General features: G+C 51.2%; 2 non-coding genes and 1 pseudogene across 2 annotated transcripts; all 3 read right to left on the reverse strand.

Annotated features, from left to right (window-relative positions):
• Window positions 1-138: 138 nt before the first annotated feature.
• LOC149512311 (5.8S ribosomal RNA) lies at window positions 139-294 on the reverse strand. Its single transcript, XR_016332992.1, has one exon. It is a non-coding gene; the product is annotated as a 5.8S ribosomal RNA (ribosomal RNA).
• A 254-nt stretch (window positions 295-548) lies between these two features.
• LOC149512312 (18S ribosomal RNA) lies at window positions 549-2,343 on the reverse strand. The gene has a single exon (XR_016332929.1). It is a non-coding gene; the product is annotated as an 18S ribosomal RNA (ribosomal RNA).
• Window positions 2,344-19,236: 16,893 nt separating this feature from the next.
• The window catches only part of LOC149512313 (25S ribosomal RNA), a 1,857-nt pseudogene continuing 1,093 nt past the window's right edge, over window positions 19,237-20,000 (reverse strand).

Here is a 20,000-nt window from a genome sequence, read left to right on the forward strand (position 1 = left end):
GACGGTCACGACGCTATCGTTCTCGGGGACTCATTTTTGGGCCAACTGTGACCCACGGGATCGCGGGAGGCTATCTTCTACCCGTCCCCTTCCCTCGAAGCCCGAAGGGTGAGGGGTCGGAAGGGGGGCGACGATGCATGACATCCAGGCAAGAGTGCCCTCGACCTAATGGCTTGGGGTGCAACTTACGTTCAAAGACTCGATGGTTCACGGGATTCTGCAATTCACACCAAGTATCGCATTTCGCTACGTTCTTCATCGATGCGAGAGCTGAGATATCCGTTGCCGAGAGTCATTTCATTTTTTCACAACAAAAGGAGTCGCGGCACCGCCCGCGCACGCATCGTGGACGGGATAGTGATGTCGCATCAGGGGTTCGTTGTTCAACAGTGGGTGAGGTGACATCGATCATTTCGCCCACCCCGTAGGGGGGACAAAGCGACCATCGCACCCTCTCGGGGTCGGAGGGGGCTCGGGGCGTGAGGGCACCCTCACCCCCTCGGTGTTTCGTTAACGCGTCTGTGGGTCGTTCATCGAGCGGGTTTCAACAATGATCCTTCCTCAGGTTCACCTACGAAAACCTTGTTACAACTTCTCCTTCCTCTAAATGATAAGGTTCAGTGGAATTCTCGCGACGTCACGGGCGGCAGACCATCCACGTCGTCGCGATTCGAACACTTCACCTGACAATTCAATCGGTAGGAGCGACGGGCGATGTGTACAAAGGGCAGGGACATAGTCAACCTAAGCTGATGACTCGTGCTTACTAGGAATTCCTTGTTGAAGACCAACAATTACAATGATCTATCCCTATCACGATGAAATTTCAAAGATTACCTGGGCCTATCGGCCAAGGCTATAGACTCGTTGAATACATCAGTGTAGCGCGCGTGCGGCCCAGAACATCTAAGGGCATCACAGACCTGTTATTGCCTCAAACTTCCTGGGCCTAAGCGATCATAGTCCCTCTAAGAACCTAGCCACGAAGGATCACCTCCGCGTAGCTAGTTAGTAGGCTGAGGTCTCGTTCGTTAACGAAATTAACCAGACAAATCGCTCCACCAACTAAGAACGGCCATGCACCACCACCCATAGAATCAAGAAAGAGCTCTCAGTCTGTCAATCTTTACTATGTCTGGACCTGGTAAGTTTACCCGTGTTGAGTCAAATTAAGTCGTAGGCTCCACTCCTGGTGGTGCCTTTCCGTCAATTCCTTTAAGTTTCAACCTTCCGACCATGCTCCCTCTGGAACCTAAAGACTTTGATTTCTCATAAGATGCCGATGGAGTCCTAAAAGTAACATCCACCGATCCCTGATCGGCATCATTTATGGTCGAGACTAGGACGGTATCTGATCGTTTTCGAGCCCCTAACTTTCGTTCTTGATTAATGAAAATGCTTTTGCAGTTGTTCGTCTTTCATAAATCCAAGAATTTCACCTCTGACTATGAAATATGAATGCCCCCGACTGTCCCTGTTAATCATTAATCTGATCCCGAAGGCCAACACAATCGGACCGAAATCCTATGATGTTATCCCATGCTAATGTATACAAGCGTAGGCCTGCTTTCAGCACTCTAATTTTTTCAAAGTAATGGCACTGGAGGAACGACCCGAGCAATTAAGTCCAGGAGTGCATTGTCAGCAGTAGGGAGGAGTAGACCGGTGCTCATCGTGAGGCAGACCGAACGACCTAACCCTAGTTCCAACTATAAGCTTTTTAACTGCAACAACTTAAATATACGTTATTGGAGCTAGAATTATCATGGCTGTTGGCACCAGACTTGCCCTCTAATGGATCCTCGTTAAGGGATTTAGATTGTACTCATTTCAATTACCAGACTCATAGAGCTTGGTATTGTTATTTTTTGTCACTACCTCCCCATGTCAGGATTAGGTAATTTACACGCCTGCTACCTTCCTTGGATGTGGTAGCTGTTTCTTAGGCTCCCTCTCTGAAATTGAACCCTAATTCTCTGTTACCCGTCACCACTATAGTAGGCCACTATCCTACCATCGAAAGTTGATAGGGCAGAAATTTGAATGATGCCTCGTCGGCACAAAGGCTGTGCGATCCGTCGAGTTATCATGAATCATCAGAGCAACGGGCATAGCCCGTGCTGACCTTTTATCTAATAAATGCATCCCTTCCAGAAGTCGAGGTTTGTTGTACGTATTAGCTCTAGAATTACTACGATTATCCGAGTAGTAGATACCATCAAACAAACTATAACTGATTTAATGAGCCATTCACAGTTTCACAGTCTGAATTAGTTCATACTTACACATGCATGGCTTAATCTTTGAGACAAGCATATGACTACTGGTAGGATCAACCAGGTAGCATTCCTTCAAGACATTGGCACCGCGTAGGCCTCGACGCACCGACCAAGCGGTGGAGAGAGCCCGACATGGAGTGCAAGCATCGTGCGTGTCAAGCACGTAAAATGCATAGCATCGAACGAACGGGGGCCGAGAGCCCATGCCCGCTAAATGTTTCGCATCCGATAGCACGATCGAACGCTGGTGCACCAATACGGCCATGGAGGATTGGGTGGCACGCTTAGGAGACCGGCCACAATTGACGTCTGACCCGTGGCCCCTCGAGACATGAGACGGATGAGGGATGGCGAGGCATCCGATTTCCATCGATTCAGGTATACAACACAGGATCCCGATCGCGCCCCTTGGGTATGACGACCGCATGGAGGGAGATTGAAGAGGATGATGGGTTGACAGTTCGATGCATCGAGCACGAAGCCTGCCAATACGCACAACCATAAGCACCACTCATATACCCATTGCGTACAAGTGGCAGCATCCACGCGCGTTGATCCACAACCTACCCGATCAATTACTCGAGGAGCGAGCGGAGAAAATGACGTGCAAGGCCACGCCACAACCGTTTGGCATGAGAAAAACATGAGCAAGGGCCACGAGACTGCCTTTGTCATTTGACAGGCAACAACAAAGTGACACCACTAATGCTTGGCTCGATCGAGACCGCACGCACGAGCTCTACCGACACCACCCCAGGGGGACGTTGCCCGATTCAGGGACTTGTTCCTGGGGAGTGAGGTAGCATCGGCTGCGTGCATGGCCTCATCGAGGCCTACTCATTTTTGTGGTCGATGAGAAGGGACCGCGAGATCGTCAAATATTGAGAGACCTGGCCGGGCCAAGCTTGCAATCGCGGCTTCTGCTCGCACCACCCCAGGGAGTCGTTGCCAGATTCAAGGACTTGGTCTGGGGTCTAGGGCAGCATCCACTGCATGCACGGGCTCGAGCTTAGCTCCTTTTTTTTGCATGCACACCAACCGGTCAAGGCCATGGCGCCTGTCGATCACCGGAGTAACCAGTTGTCAGACAAAATGGTCGGAAGGCATGCATGCCCTATATTGTGCTTGAGGGACGTTACCTTGGGTGTACGTAATGGGAGGCCCATCATGCACACCTACTCCCCTCGTAGAAGGGGGAGAGGGGATGCCGGACCACCACCCCTTAAAGAGCATTAGAGATTTTACAGATATGCTACCAGTAGACGTTAAAGTATCTAAAAGAGGGATACCTTTTCCAAACAAGTATATCCCACACCGAAGGTGAGCAGGTTTCGATGGTGGTTGGGGCATGTGCCCGCACCAAGGGCCAACGCGTGCCGATGGTTGTCGATGCGACTGCCCGTACCAAGGGCTAGCATGTGCCGATGGTGGTCGAGGTAACCACCCATACCAGATCGAGGCAAGTGCCCACACCAAGGCTCGGCATGTGTCGATGGTGTTCGAAGCAACTGCCCGCACCAGGGGCCATCTTCTGTCGATGGTGGTCGAGGCAAGAGCCTGCACCAAGGGTCGACTTATGCCGATGGTGCTCGAGGTAACCGCCTGCACCAAGGGCCATCTTTTACCGATGGTGGTCGAGGCAACCACCCGCACCAAGGCCCAGCACGTGTCGATAGTGTTCGAGGCAACCGCCCGCACCAGGGGCCATCTTCTGTCGATGGTGGTCGAGGCAAGAACCAACACCAAGGGCTGACTTGTGTCGATGGTGTTCGAGGTAACCGCCTGTACCAAGGCTCAGCATGTGCCGATGGTGGTCGAGGTAACCGCCCGTAACATGACCCAGCATGTGTCGATGGTGTTCGATACAACAACCCTCATCAGAGGCCATCTTATGTCAATGGTGATCGAGGCAACTGTCCACACTAGGGCCCAGCTTGTGCCAATGGTGATCGAGGCAAGTGCCCATACCAAAGGGTAGCCTGTGCCGATGATGGTCGATGCATGTGCCATCACCATGTGCCATCAAGTGCCATTGATGGTCGAGGCCTTGGCCAAAGTTTGATTTTGAGCCACGGTGCACATGCTGGGCTCAGACATGTGCTGGTGCCACATTTTTTTTGCCCGGTGCACCATCACAAGAGCATCGTCGGAGAACCTAACCAGCGGCATTAGGGGTACCAACGATTGGGGGGTTCAAGGAGGTGTGCGCACATGATGTGCAATGGGTGCTGGTACTTGGCCCTTATGTTGGCCCCCTATCCCTCATCAAACCTCGAGAACTCACACCCCCTTAAAGAGCATTTGAGATTTTATAAGTTTGCTGCCAGTACCCATTAAAGTGTCTGAAATGGGGACACTTTTTCAAATGGTCGCAAAATCTTCTCATCGAGGCCTAGGCATTTTTATGGTCGATAAGAAGGGACCGCGAGACCGTCAAATACCGAGAGACCTGGCCAGGCCAAGCCCGCAATTGTGGCTTCTGCTCGCACCACCCCAGGGAGCCATTACTCGATTCAAAGACTTGGTCTAGGGTCTAGGGCAGCATCCACCGCGTGCACGGGCTAGAGCTCAGCTCCCCTTTTTCGCATGCACGCCAACCGATCGAGGCCATGGGTGCCTGCCGGTCACCGAAGCTACCAGTCATCGGATAAAATGACCGAAAGGCATGCACACCCTGTATTTCGCTCGAGGGACATTACCCTATGTGTACGTAATGAGAGGCCCATCATGCACACCTACTCCCCCCATAAGAGGGGGAGAGGGGATGCCGGACCACCATCCCCTAAAGAGCATTAGAGATTTTATAGATATGCTACTAGTAGACATTAAAGTGTCTGAAACGGGGACACTTTTTCCAAACAGGCATATCTCGCACCGAGGGTGAGCAGGTGCCGATGGTGGTCGATACTACTGCCCGCACCAAGGGCCAGCGTGTGCCGATGGTGGTCGAGGTAACTGCCCACACCAGATCAAGGCATGTGCCCACACCAAGGCCCGGTATGTGCCAATGGTGTTCAAGGCAACCGCCCGCACCAAGGCCCAGCATGTGCTGATGGTGTTCGACGTAATCGCTCGTACCAGAGGCCATCTTCTGTCGATGGTGGTCGAGGCAAGAGCCCACACCAAGGGCCGGCTTGTGTCGATGGTGGTCAAGGCAACTGCCCGCACCAAGGGCCATCTTCTATCGATGGTGGTCGAGGCAACCGTCCGTACCAAGACCCAGCACATGCCGAGCATGTGCCAATGGTGTTTGAGGCAACTGCCCGCACCAGGGGCCATCTTCTGTCGATGGTGGTCGAGGCAAGAGCCCACACCAAGGGCTAGCTTGTGCCGATGGTATTCGAGGCAACCGCCCGTACCAAGGCTCGACATGTGTCGATGATGGTCGAGGTAACCGCCCGCACCACGACCCAGTATGTGCCGATGGTGTTTGATGCAACCGCCTACACCAGAGGCCATCTTGTGCCAATGGTGATCAGGGCAACCATTTGCACCAAGGCCCAGCTTGTGCCAATGGTGGTCGAGGTAAGTGCCCACACCAAAAGGCAGTCTGTGCCAATGATGGTCGATGTATGTGCCATCACCATGCGCCATCATGTGCCATTGATGGTTGAGGCCTTGGTCGAAGTTCAATTTTGAGCCACGGTGCACATGCTGGGCTCGGGCATGTGCTGGTGCCACATTTTTTTCGCCCGGGGCACCATCGTCGGAGCATCATTGGAGAACCTAACCGGCGGCATTGGGGGTTTCGACGATTGGGGGGCCGGGGGGTGCGCACATGATATGCAATGGGTGCTAGTACTTGGCCCTTATATTGGCCCCCTATCCCTCATTAAACCTCGAGAACTCACACCCTGTTGAAGAACATTTGAGATTTTATAGGTTTGTTGCCAGTAGCCATTAAAGTATCTGAAATGGGGACACTTTTTTCAAACGATCACAAAATCTTCTCCACTTTGAGTTTTAGCTGAATTTTTTTGTGCATGCCAAGAAAAATACAAGGATCATATCTACCAAATTTGGGGCCAAAACTCCTTCTAAAAAATTTTAAAAAAATCCCGAACCATAAAACGTTTTGAAAATCATGAAAAATAGAAAACGGGTCATCTTGCCATGAAACTTCACATGAAGGCTTAGGGGACCATTGTATGAATTTACAAGCCATAAAAATGGCATTGGCATGACAAAAATATGAAGATGTGCCTGAACCCACCTATCACCCGATTGATCCACGGCTTGCGCATCCTGCCTCTTTGGCCGACGTAGTGGCCGTCCGCTCGTTTCGTGGGTTAACTTAGGCATACGGAGTTCATTCCCAGTCTAAGATCGGACCGGATTGAGGGTTGCGGTAGCAAGACCCGCAGCGAGATAGGCAGCATGTAGAAAGGACTGGGTCGATCCCTGGCTTGCACATTCTGCCTCTCTGGTCGGCTGAGTGCCCGCACGCTCGTTTCGTGGGTTGACTTAGGCATACAGAGTTCATCTCCAGTCTAAGCAAGTCTCGTTCATTCCTAGTCTAAGATCAGACTGCATCGAGGGTTACGGCAACAGGACCAACAGGATCGGCAGCACGCAGGGGGGACGGGATCGATCCCTGACTTGCGTATTCTGCCTCTCCGATCGGTTGAGCACCCGCACGCTCATTTCATGGGTTGGCTTAGGCATACGAGGTTCATTCCATGTCTAAGCCCCAGTCAGACCGAGGTTGAGGCAGCGGGACTGGCAGCAGGATCGATAGCTCGCAGAGGGGGATCAGGCCAATCCCTGGCTTACGCATTATGCCTCTCCGACCGGCTCAGTGCCCGTACGCTCGTTTAATGGGTTGACTTAGGCATACGGAGTTCATTCCCAGTCTAAGCATACGGAGTTCATTCCCAGTCTAAGATCAGACCGGCAGCAAGATTGACAGTAGCACACAGAGGGGGACTGGGTCGATCCTCGGCTTATGCATCCTACATCTCCGGTCGGCTAAGCATCCGTACGCTTGTTTCGTGGGTTGACTTAGGCATACGGAGTTCATTCCTAGTCTAAGCCCTAACCGGATCGAGGGACCCACAGTGGGATCGACAGCACGCAGAGGGGGGCCGGGCTGATCCTCGGCTTGAGCATTCTGGCTCTCCGACCGACTGAGCGCCCGCACGCTCGTTTCATGGGTTGACTTAGGCATACGTAGTGCATTCCCAGTCTCGACCAACCAAGGGCCAGAGGCTATCGAGAACCTATCTCTTATATTGGCCTCCTATCCCTCATCAAACCTCGAGAACTCACACCCCCTTAAAGAGCATTTGAGATTTTATAGGTTTGTTGCCAGTAGCCATTAAAGTGTCTAAAATGGGGACACTTTTTTCAAACGATCACAAAATCTTCTCCACTTTGAGTTTTTAGCTGAATTTTTTTATGCATGCCAAAAAAAATACAAGGATCATGTCTACCAAATTTGGGGCCAAAAATCTATCTAAAAAAATTTTAAAAAATCCCGAACTGTAAAAAGTTTTAAAAATCGTGAAAAATAGAAAACGGGTCGTCTTGCCACGAAACTTCACATGAAGGCTTAGGCGACCATTGTATGAATTTACAAGCCATAAAAATGACATTGTCATGGCAAAAATATAAAGATGTGCCTGAACCCACCTATCACCCGATCGATCCACGGCTTGCGCATCCCGCCTCTCTGGCCGACGTAGTGCCCGTCCGTTCGTTTTGTGGGTTGACTTAGGCATACAGAGTTCATTCCCAGTCTAAGATCAGACCGGATCAAGGGTTGTGACAACAGGACTCGCAACGAGATTGGCAGCACGCAGAGGGGGACTGGGCCGATCCCAGGCTTGCACATTTTGCCTCTCTGGCCGGCTGAGCACCCACACGCTCGTTTCGTGGGTTGTCTTAGGCATACAGAGTTCATCCCTAGTCGAAGCAAGTCTTGTTCATTCCCAGTCTAAGATCAGACCGAACCGAGGGTTACTGCAGCAGGATCGACAGCACGCAGGAGGGATCGAGCTGATCCCTGACTTACGCATTCTGCCTCTTCGGCCGGTTGAGCGCCCGTACACTTGTTTCGTGGGTTGGCTTAGGCATACGGAGTTCATTCCATGTCTAAGCCCTAGCCAGACCAAGGATTGTGGCAGCGGGACTGACAGTGGGATCAGCAGCACACAGAGGGGGATCGGGCCGATCTCTGACTTACGCATTATGCCTCTCCGATCGACTCAACGCCCGGACGCTCGTTTCGTGGGTTGACTTAGGCATATGGAGTTCATTCCCAGTCTAAGCATATGGAGTTCATTCCCAGTCTAAGCATACGGAGTTCATTTCTAGTCTAAGATCGGATCGACAGCGAGATCAGCAGCAGCACGTAGAGGGGGATCGGGCCGATCCTCGGCTTGCACATCTTGCCTCTCCGACCAGCTGAGCACCCACACGCTCATTTCATGGGTTGACTTAGGCATGCGTAGTTCATTCCTGGTCTAAGCCCCAACCGAATCGAGGGACCTGCAGCGAGATCGATAGCATGCAGAGGGGGGCTGAGCCGGTCCTCGACTTGTGCATTCTAGCTCTCCGATCGACTGTGCGCCCGTACGTTCGTTTCATGGGTTGACTTAGGCATACGTAGTGCATTTTCGATCTCGAACAGCCAAGGGCCAGAGGCTATCGAGAACCTATCCCTTATATTGGCCCCCTAACCCTCATTAAACCTCGAGAACTCACACCCCCTTAAAGAGAATTTGAGATTTTATAGGTTTGCTGCCAGTACCCATTAAAGTGTCTGAAATGGGGACACTTTTTTCAAATGATCACAAAATCTTCTCCACTTTATAGATTTTAAATGAATTTTTTTGTGCATATCAACAAAAATACAAGGATCATGTTTACTAGATTTGGGGCCAAAACTCCTTCTAAAAAAATTTTAAAAAATTTCAAACCATAAAAAGTTTCAAAAATCGTGAAAAATAAAAAATGGGTCATCTTGCCACGAAACTTCACATGAAGGCTTAAGGGACCATTGTATGAATCTACAAGCCATAAAAATGGTATTGGCACGGCAGAAATATCAAGATGTGCCTGAACCCACCTATCACCCGATCGATCCAAGGCTTGCGCATCCTGCCTCTCTGGCCGACGTAGTGCCCGTCTGCTCGTTTCGTGGGTTGACTTAAGCATACGGAGTTCATTCCCAGTCTAAGATCGGATCGGCTTGAGCGTTGCGGTAGTAGGACCTGTAGTGGGATCGATAGCACGCAGAGAAGGACCGGGTCGATCCCCAGCTTGCACATTCTGCCTCTCTGGCCGGTTGAGTGCCCGCATGCTCATTTCGTGGGTTGACTTAGGCATACGGAGTTCATCCCTAGTCTAAGCAAGTCTCGTTCATTCTCAGTCTAATATCAGACCGGACCGAAGGTTGCGATAGTAGGACCAGCAGCAAGATCGACAGCACGCAGAGGGGGACCAGGCCGATCCCTGACTTATGCATTCTGCCTCTCCGGTCGGTTGAGCGCCCGCACGCTTATTTCGTGGGTTGGCTTAGACATACGAAGTTCATTCCATGTCTAAGCTCCATCGGACCGAGGGTTGTTGTAGCGGGACCGGTAGCAGGATTGACAGCACGCAGAGGGGGACTGGGTCGATCATCGACTTACGCATTATGCCTCTTCGACCGGCTCACAGCTCGCACGCTCGTTTCATGGGTTGACTTAGGCATACGGAGTTCATTCCCAGTCTAAGATCGGACCGGCAGCGGGATTGACAGCAACACGCAGAGGGGGATCGGGTCAATCCACGGCTTGCGCATCTCACCTCTCTGGCCGACGTAGTGCCCGTCCGCTCGTTTCGTGGGTTGACTTAGGCATACGGAGTTCATTCCCAGTCTAAGATCAAACCGGATCGAGGGTTACGGTAGTGGGACCTGTAACGGGATCGATAGCATGTAGAGGGGGATCGGGCCAATCTCCGGCTTGCACATTCTGCCTCCCTGGTCGACTGAGTGCCCGCACGCTCATTTCATGGGTTGACTAGAACGAGGGTTGCGACAGTAGGACCAGCAGCAGGATCGATAGCACGCAGGGGGGTCGGGCTGATCCCCGACTTGGGCATTCTGCCTCTCCGATCGGTTGAGTGCCCGCACGCTCATTTCGTGGGTTGGCTTAGGCATACGGAGTTCATTCCATGCCTAAGCCCCAGTCGGAGGAAAGGTTGTGGCAGCGGGATCGGTAGCACGTAGAGGGGGACTAGGTCGATCCCCGGCTTGCGAATTATGCCTCTCCGATCGACTCAGCGCCCGCACGCTCGTTTAATGGGTTGACTTAGGCATACGGAGTTCATTTGAAGTCTAAGATCGGATTGACAGCGGGATCGACAGCAGCATGCAGCGGGGGATCGGGCTGATCCTCGGCTTACGCGTCCTACCTCTCCGACTGACTGAGCGCTCGCATGCTCGTTTCATGGGTTGACTTAGGCATGCGGAGTTCATTCCCGATCTAAGCCCTAACTGGATCGAGGGACCCGCAGTGGGATCGGCAGCACGCAGAGGGAGGCTGGGTCGATCCTCGACTTATGCATTTTGGCTCTTCGGTCGGCTGAGTGCCCGCACGCTCGTTTCATGGGTTGAGTTAGGCATACGTAGTGCATTCTCGGTCTCGACCAACCAAGGGCCAGAGGCTATCGAGAACCTATCCCTTATATTGGCCCCCTATCACTCATCAAACCTCGAGAACTCAAATGCCCTTAAAGAGCATTTGAGATTTTATAGGTTTGTGGCTAGTAGCCATTAAAGTGTCTGAAATGGGGACAGTTTTTTCAAATAGTCACAAAATCTTCTCCACTTCGAGTTTTTTTATGCATGCCAACAAAAATACAAGGATCGTGTAAACAAAATTTAGGGCCAAAACACCTTCTAAAAAAATTTAAAAAAATCTTGAACCTAAAAAAGTTTCAAAAATCGTGAAAAATAGAAAACGGGTCATCTTGCGATGAAACTTCACATGAAGGCTTAGGGGACCATTGTATGAATTTACAAGCCATAAAAATGGCATTGGCACTGCAGAAATATGAAGATGTGCCTGAACCCACCTATCACCCGATCGATCCACGACTTGCGCATCACGCCTTTCTGGTCGGCGTAGTGCCCGTCCGCTCGTTTCGTGGGTTGACTTAGGCATACGAAGTTTATTTCCAGTCTAAGATCGGACTGGATCGAGGGTTTGTGGTAGCAAGACCCATAGCAGGATCGACAGCACGTAAAGGGGGATCGGGCCGATCTCCGACTTGCACATTCCGCCACTCTGACCGATTGAGTGCTCGCACGCTCATTTCGTGAGTTAACTTAGGCTTACGGAGTTCATCCCCAGTCTAAGCAAGTCTCATTCATTCCCAGTCTAATATCGGATTGGACCGAAGGTTGCGACAGTAGGACCAATAGCAGGATCGACAGCATGTAGGAGAGGAACGGGCATGTCCCCGACTTGCGCATTATGCCTCTCCGATCGGTTGAGCCCCCGCACGCTCCTTTCGTGGGCTGGCTTAGGCATACGGAGTTCATTCCATGTCTAAGCCCCAGTCTGACCAAGGGTTGTGGCAACGCGATCGATAGCGGGATCGACTGCACGCAGAAGGGGATCGGGCCGATCTTCGGCTTGTGCATTATGCCTCTCTAACTGGCTCAGCGCCTGCACGCTCGGTTCATGGGTTGACTTAGGCATACGGAGTTAATTCCTAGTTTAAGATCGGACTGGCAGCGGGATCAGCAGCAGTACGTAGAGGGGGATCGGGTCGATCACCTGCTTGCACATTCTGCCTCTCTGGCCGGCTGAGCACCCGCACGCTTGTTTCATAGGTTGACTTAGGCATACGGAGTTCATTCCCAGTCTAAAATCGGATTGGATCGAGGGTTGCGGTAGCAGGACCCGCAGCGGGATCAGCAGCACGCAGAGGGGGATCGGGCCGATCCCCAGCTTGCACATTCTGCCTCTTTGGCCGGCTGAGCGCCTGTGTGCTCATTTCGTGGGTTGACTTAGGCATACAGAGTTCATCCCCAGTATAAGCAAGTCTCATTCATTCCCAGTCTAAGTTTGGACTGAATCGAGGGTTGCGATAGCAGGACCAGTAGCAGGATCGACAGCACACAAGGGGGGACTGGGTCGATCCTCAACTTGCACATTCTGCCTCTCCGACCGGTTGAGTGCCCGCACACTAGTTTCGTGGGTTGGCTTAGGGATACGATGTTCATTCCATGTCTATGCCCCAGCGGGATCGAGGGTTGTGGCAGCGAGACCCGCAGTGGGATCGACAGCATGTAGAGGGGGACGGGGCCGATCCCCGACTTACGCATTATGCCTCTTCTACCGGTTCAGCGCCCGCACGCTCATTTCGTGGGTTGACTTAGGCATACAGAGTTCATTCCGAGTCTAAGCATATGAAGTTCATTCCCAGTCTAAGATCAGACCGACAGCAGGATGACAGTAGCACGCAGAAGGGGATTGAGTCGATCCTCGACTTATGCATCCTACCTCTTCGGTCGGTTGAGCCCCCGCACGTTCGTTTCGTGGGTTGACTTGGGCATGCGGAGTTCATTCTCGGTCTAAACCCCAACCAGAATGAGGGACCCGTAACGGGGTCGGCAGTACGCAGAGGGGGGCTGGGTCGAGCCCCGGCTTGCGCATTCTAGCTCTCCGACCGACTGAGCACCCGTAAGCTCGTTTAATGGGTTAACTTAGGCATACGTAGTGCATTCCCGGTCTCGACAAACCAAGGGCTAGAGGCTATCGAGAACCTATCCCTTATATTGCCCCCCTATCCCTCATCAAACCTCGAGAACTCACACCCCCTTAAAGAGCATTTGAGATTTTATAGGTTTGCTACCAGTAGCCATTAAAGTGTCTAAAATGGGGAAACTTTTTTCAAACGGTCACAAAATCTTCTCCACTTCGAGTTTTAGATGAATTTTTTTATGCATGCCAACAAAAATACAAGGATCGTGTCTACCAAATTTGGGGCCCAAACTCATTCTAAAAAAATTTTAAAAAGTCTCGAACCGTAAAAAGTTTTAAAAATCATGAAAAAAAGAAAATGGGTCGTCTTGCCATGAAACTTCACATGAAGGCTTAGGGGACCATTGTATGAATTCACAAGCCATTAAAATGGCATTGGCATGGCAGAAATATGAAGATGTGCCTGAACCCACCTATCACCCGATCGATCCATCTCTTGCGCATCTCGACTTTTTAGCCGGCGTAGTGCCTGTCCGCTCGTTTCGTGGGTTGACTTAGGCATACAGAGTTCATTCCCAGTCTAAGATCAGACCGGTCTAGATCGAGGGTTACGATAGCAGGACCAGCAGTAGGATCGATAGCACGCAAGAGGGGACCGGGCCGATCCCCGATTTATGAATTCTACCTCTCCGGTCGGTTGAGGGCCCGTACTCTTGTTTTGTGGGTTGGCTTTGGCGTACAGAGTTCATTCCATGTCTAAGTCCTAGTCGGACCGAGGGTTGTGGCAGCGGGTCCGGTAACGAGATCAATAGCACGCGAAGGGGGACCAAGCCGATCCCCGACTTGCGCATTATGCCTCTCCGACCGGCTCAGTGCCCGCACGATCATTTTGTGGGTTTACTTAGGCATACAGAGTTCATTCGGAGTCTAAGCATATGGAGTTCATTCCCAGCCTAAGATCAGACTGACAGCGGGATCGACAGCAGCACACAGAGGGGGATCGGGCCAATCGTCGGCTTGCGCATCCTACCTCTCCGATCGACTGAGTGCCCGCACGTTCGTTTCATGGATTGACTTAGGCATGCGGAGTTCATTACCGATCTAAGCCCCAACTGGACCGAAGGACCCGTAGCGAGATCGGTACCACATAGAGGGGGGTCGAGCCAATGCTCGGCTTACACATTCTGGCTCTCCGACCGGCTGAGCGTCCGTACGTTCGTTTCATGGGTTAACTTAGGCATACGTAGTGCATTCTCGGTCTCGACCAACCAAGGGCCAGAGGCTATTGAGAACCTATCCCTTATATTGGCCCCCTATCCCTTATCAAACCTTGAGAACTCACACCCCCTTAAAAAGCATTTGAGATTTTATAGGTTTGCTGCCAGTACCCATTAAAGTGTCTGAAATGGGAATACTTTTTTCAAACGATCACAAAATCTTCTCCACTTCGAGTTTTTAGCTGAATTTTTTTATGCATGCCAACAAAAATACAAGGATCATGTCTACCAAATTTGGAGCCAAAACTTATTCTAAAAAATTTTTTAAAAATCCCAAACCGTAAAAAGTATTGAAAATCGTGAAAAATAGAAAACGAGTCATCTTGCCATGAAACTTCACATGAAGGCTTAGGGGACCATTGTATGAATTTACAAGCCATAAAAATGGCATTGGCACAGTAGAAATATGAAGATGTGCCTGAACCCACCTATCACCCGATCGATCCACGGCTTGTGCATCCCGCCTCTCTGGCCAATGTAGTGCCCGTCCGCTCGTTTCATGGATTGACTTAGGCATACGGAGTTCATTCCCAGTCTAAGATCAGATTGGATCAAAGGTTACGGTAGCAAGACCCGCAACGGGATCGGCAGCATGCAGAGGGGGACTGGGCCGATCCTCGGCTTACACATTCTGCCCCTCTGGCCAGCAGAGCACCCACACGCTCGTTTCATGGGTTGACTTAGGCATACGAAGTTCATCCCCAGTCTAAGCAAGTCTTGTTCATTCCCAGTCTAAGATCAGACCAGACTGAGGGTTGCGACAGCAAGACCAGTAGTAGGATCGGTAGCATGCAGGGGGGATCGGGTCGATCCCTGACTTACGCATTCTACCTCCAGCCAATTGACTGCCCGCACGCTCGTTTCATGGGTTGGCTTAGGCATACGGAGTTCATTCCAAGTCTAAGCCCCAACCGAACCGAGGGTTGTGGCAGCGGGACCGGCAGCGAGATCGGCAGCATGCAGAGAGGGACCGAATCGATCCCCGACTTGTGCATTATGCCTTTTCGATCGGTTCACCGCCCGCACGCTCGTTTCATGGGTTGACTTAGGCATACGGAGTTCATTCCTAGTCTGCGAGCTATCGATCCCTATCCCTCATCAAACCTCGAGAACTCACACCTCTTTAAGGAGCATTTGAGATTTTATAGCTTTGCTGCCAATAGCAATTAAAGTATCTGAAATGGGGACACTTTTTTCAAACGGTCACAAAATATTCTCCATTTCCAGTTTTTAGCTGAATTTTTTTATGCATGCCAACAAAAATACGAGGATCATGTCTAAAATTTGGGGCCAAAACTCCTTCTAAAAAAATTTTAAAAAATCTTGAACCGTAAAAAGTTTCAAAAATCATGAAAAATAAAAAACGGGTCGTCTTGCCACGAAACTTCACATGAAGGCTTAGGGGACCATTGTATGAATTTATAAGCCATAAAAATGTCATTGGCACGGCAAAAATATGAAGATGTGCTTGAACCCACCTAGCACCCGATCGATCCACGGCTTGCGCATCCTGCCTCTCTAGCCGATGTAGTGCTCATCCGCTCGTTTCGTGGGTTGACTTAGGCATACGGAGTTCATTCCCAGTCTAAGATCTGATCGGATTGAGGGTTACGGTAGCTACAGCACGTAGAGAGGGATCGGGCCGGTCCTCGGCTTGCACATTCTGCCTCTCTGGCCGGTTGAGCGCCCGCACGCTCGTTTCATGGGTTGACTTAGGCATACGGAGTTCATCTTCAGTCTAAGCAAGTCTCGTTCATTCCCAGTCTAAGATCAGATCAGACCAAGGGTTGCAGCAGCAGGACCAGCAGCAGGGGGGACCGGGCTGATCCCCGACTTACACTTTCTGCCTCTCCGATCGGTTGAACGCCCGTATGCTCATTCTGTGGGTTGGCTTAGGCATATGAAGTTCATTCCATGTCTAAGCCCCAGTCGGACCGAGGTTGTGGTAGCAGGAATAGCAGCAGGATCGGCAGCACACAGAGGGGGATCGGGCCGATCCCCGGCTTGCGCATTATGCCTCTCCAATCGGCTCAGCGCCCGCATGCTCGTTTCATGGGTTGACTTAGGCATACGGAGTTCATTCCAAGTCTAAGCATACGGAGTTCATTCTCAGTCTAAGATCAAACTGACGGCGGGATCGGTAGTAGCACACAGAGGGGGATCGAGCCGATCCTCAACTTACGCATCGTGCCTCTCCGTTCAGCTGAGCGCTCGCACACTCGTTTCATGGGTTGACTTAGGCATGCGAAGTTCATTCTTGGTCTAAGCCCCAACCGGATCGAGGGACCCATAGCGGGATCGGTAGCACGCAGAGGGGGGTCAAGCCGATCCTCGGCTTGCGCATTCTGGCTCTCCGATCAGCTGAGCGCCCGCACGTTCGTTTCATGGGTTGACTTAGGCATACGTAGTGCATTCCCGGTCTCGACCAACCAAGGGCCAGAGGCTATCGAGAACCTATCCCTTATATTGGCCCCCTATCCTTCATCAAACCTTGAGAACTCACACCCTCTTAAAGAGCATTTGAGATTTTATAGGTTTACTGCCAGTAGCCATTAAAGTGTTTGAAATGGGGACACTTTTTTCAAAAGGTCACAAACTCTTCTCCACTTCGAGTTTTTAGCTGAATTTTTTTGTGCATGCCAACAAAAATACAAGGATCATGTCTACCAAATTTGGGGCCATATCTCCTTCTAAAAAATTTTTAAAAAATTCTGAACCGTAAAAAGGTTTGAAAATCATGAAAAATAGAAAATGGGTCGTCATGCCATGAAACTTCACATGAAGGCTTAGGGGACCATTGTATGAATTTACAAGCCATAAAAATGGCATTGGCATGGTAGAAATATGAAGATGTGCTTGAACCCACCTATCACCCGATCGAACCACGGCTTGCGCATCCCGCCTCTCTGGCCGGCGTAGTGCCCATCCGCTCGTTTCATGGGTTGACTTAGGCATACGAAGTTCATTCCTAGTCTAAGATCAGATCGGATTAAGGGTTGCGGCAGTAGGACCCGCAGCGAGATCGGTAGCACGTAGAGGGGGATCGGGTCGATCCCCGGCTTGCACATTTTGCCTCTCTAGTCGATTGAGCACCCGCATGCTCGTTTTGTGGGTTGACTTAGGCATACAGAGTTCATCCCCAGTCTAAGCAAGTCTTGTTCATTCCCAGTCTAAGATCGGACCGGACCGAGGGTTGTGGCAGTAAGACCAGCAGCAGGATCAGTAGCACGTAGGGGGACTAAGTCGATCCTCGACTTGCGATTTTGCCTCTCCAATGGGTTGAGCGCCCGTACGCTCATTTCGTGGGTTGGCTTAGGCATACGTAGTTCATTCCATATTTGAGCCCCAGCCGGATCGAGGGTTGTTTTAGCGGGACCAATAGCAGGATCGACAGCACACAGAGGGGGATCAGGCCAATCCTCGACTTACGCATTATGCCTCTTCGACCAGCTCAATGCCCGTACGCTCGTTTCGTGGGTTGACTTAGGCATACGGAGTTCATTCCCAGTCTAAGCATACGAAGTTCATTCCCAGTCTAAGATCGGACCAGCAATGGGATCGACAGCAGCAAACAGAGGGGGATCGAGCCGATCCTCAACTTGCACATCTTGCCACTCCGGTCGACTGAGCGCCCGCACGCTTGTTTCGTGGATTGAATTAGGCATGCGGAGTTCATTCCCTGTCTAAGCTCGAACCGGACCGAGGGACCCGTAACGAGATCGACAGCATAAAATATGGGTCGGGCCGATCCTCGGCTTGCGCATTCTGGCTCTTCGACCGACTGAGCGCCTGCACACTCGTTTCATGGGTTGACTTAGGCATACGTAGTGCATTCCCGATCTTGACCAACCAAGGGCCAGAGGCTGTTGAGAACCTATCCCTTATATTGGCCCCCTATCCCTCATCAAACCTCGAGAACTCACACCCCCTTAAAGAGCATTTGAGATTTTATAGGTTTGCTGCCAGTAGCTATTAAAGTGTCTGAAATGGGGATACTTTTTTCAAACAGTCACAAAATCTTCTCTAGTTTGAGTTTTTAGCTGAATTTTTTTATGCATGCCAACAAAAATACAAGGATCATGTCTACCAAATTTGGGGCTAAAACTCCATCTAAAAAAATTTTAAAAAATCTCGAACCGTAAAAAGTTTCAAAAAATGTGAAAAACAGAAAACGAGTTGTCTTGCCACGAAACTTCACATGAAGGCTTAGGGGACCATTGTATGAATTTACAAGCCATAAAAATGGCATTGGCAGGGCATAAATATGAAGATGTGCCTGAACCCACCTATCACCCGATCGATCCACGGCTTGCGCATCCCGACTCTCTGGCCGACGTAGTGCCCGTCCGCTCGTTTCATGGGTTGACTTAGGCATACGAAGTTCATTCCCAGTCTAAGATCGTACCAGATCAAGGGTTGCAGCAGTAGGACCCATAGCGGGATCGACAGCACGCAGAGGGGGATCGAGTCGATCTTAGGCTTGCACATTCTGCCTCTCTGGCCGGCTGAGCACCCGCACGCTCGTTTCGTGGGTTGACTTAGGCATACGGAGTTCTTCCCCAGTCTAAGCAAGTCTTGTTCATTCCCAATCTAAGATCGGACCGGATCGAGGGTTGCGGCAACAAGATCGACAGCACGCAGGGGGGGATCGAGTCGATCCCTGACTTGTGCATTCTGCCTCTCCGGCCGGTTGAGCGCTCACACGCTCGTTTCGTGGGTTGGCTTAGGAATACGGAGTTCATTCCATGTCTAAGCCCTAGCCAGACCGAGGGTTGTGGCAACGGGATCGGTAGCGGGATCGACAGCTCACAGAGGGGGACCGGGCCAATGGGTTCGGGACCGGGTCGAAAGTAGCTCGAGCAGTGCACCGACAGCCGACGGGTTCAGGATTGGGACCCCCGTGCCCAGCCCTTAGAGCCAATCCTTTTCCCTAGGTTACGGATCCATTTTACCGACTTCCCTTACCTACATTTTTCCATCGACCAGAGGCTATTCACTTTAGAGACCTGATGCGGTTATGAGTATGATCGGGTGCGAACAGTACTTGGTCTTCCAGATTTTCAAGGGCCACCGGGGGTGCACCGGACACCACACAATGTGCGGTGCTTTTTCGGCCACTGGACCCTACCTCCGGCTAAGCCGTTTCCAGGGTAGGCGGGCCATTAAACAGAAAAATAACTATTCTCGAGGCCCCCGCCGACATCTTTGGACTCCCTAACGTTGCTGTCAGTTCCCGCATCTCGGTTCAAGAATTTTAACCCGATTTCCTTTCGAAGCTCGCGTGGGACGTGCTGTCGGACGGGCTTCCCCCGTCTCTTAGGATCGACTAACCCATGTGGAAGTGCCGTTCACATGGAACCTTTCCCCTCTTCGGCCTTCAAAGTTCTCATTTGAATATTTGCTACTACCACTAAGATCTGCATCGACGATCGCTCTGCTCGGGCTTACACCCCGGGTTTTACGGTGACCATCGCGCCCTCCTACTTATCGGGGCCTGGCCCTTGCCCCGACGGTCAGGTATAGGTCACGCGCTTAAGTGCCATCCATTTTTAGGGCTAGTTGATTTGACAGGTGAGTTGTTACACACTCCTTAGCGGATTTCGACTTCCATGAACACCGTCCTACTATCTTAATCGACCAACACCCTTTGTGGGTTCTGGGTTAGCACGCAGTTGGGCATCGTAACCCGACTTTCGATTTATCCCGCATCATCAGTTTAACTTACCAAAAATGGCCCACTTGGA

Source organism: Durio zibethinus, chromosome 23 (genome assembly GCF_047325235.1).
Source record: "Durio zibethinus cultivar Kanyao isolate XHJ-2024 chromosome 23, ASM4732523v1, whole genome shotgun sequence".
NCBI classification, from domain to species: domain Eukaryota; kingdom Viridiplantae; phylum Streptophyta; class Magnoliopsida; order Malvales; family Malvaceae; genus Durio; species Durio zibethinus.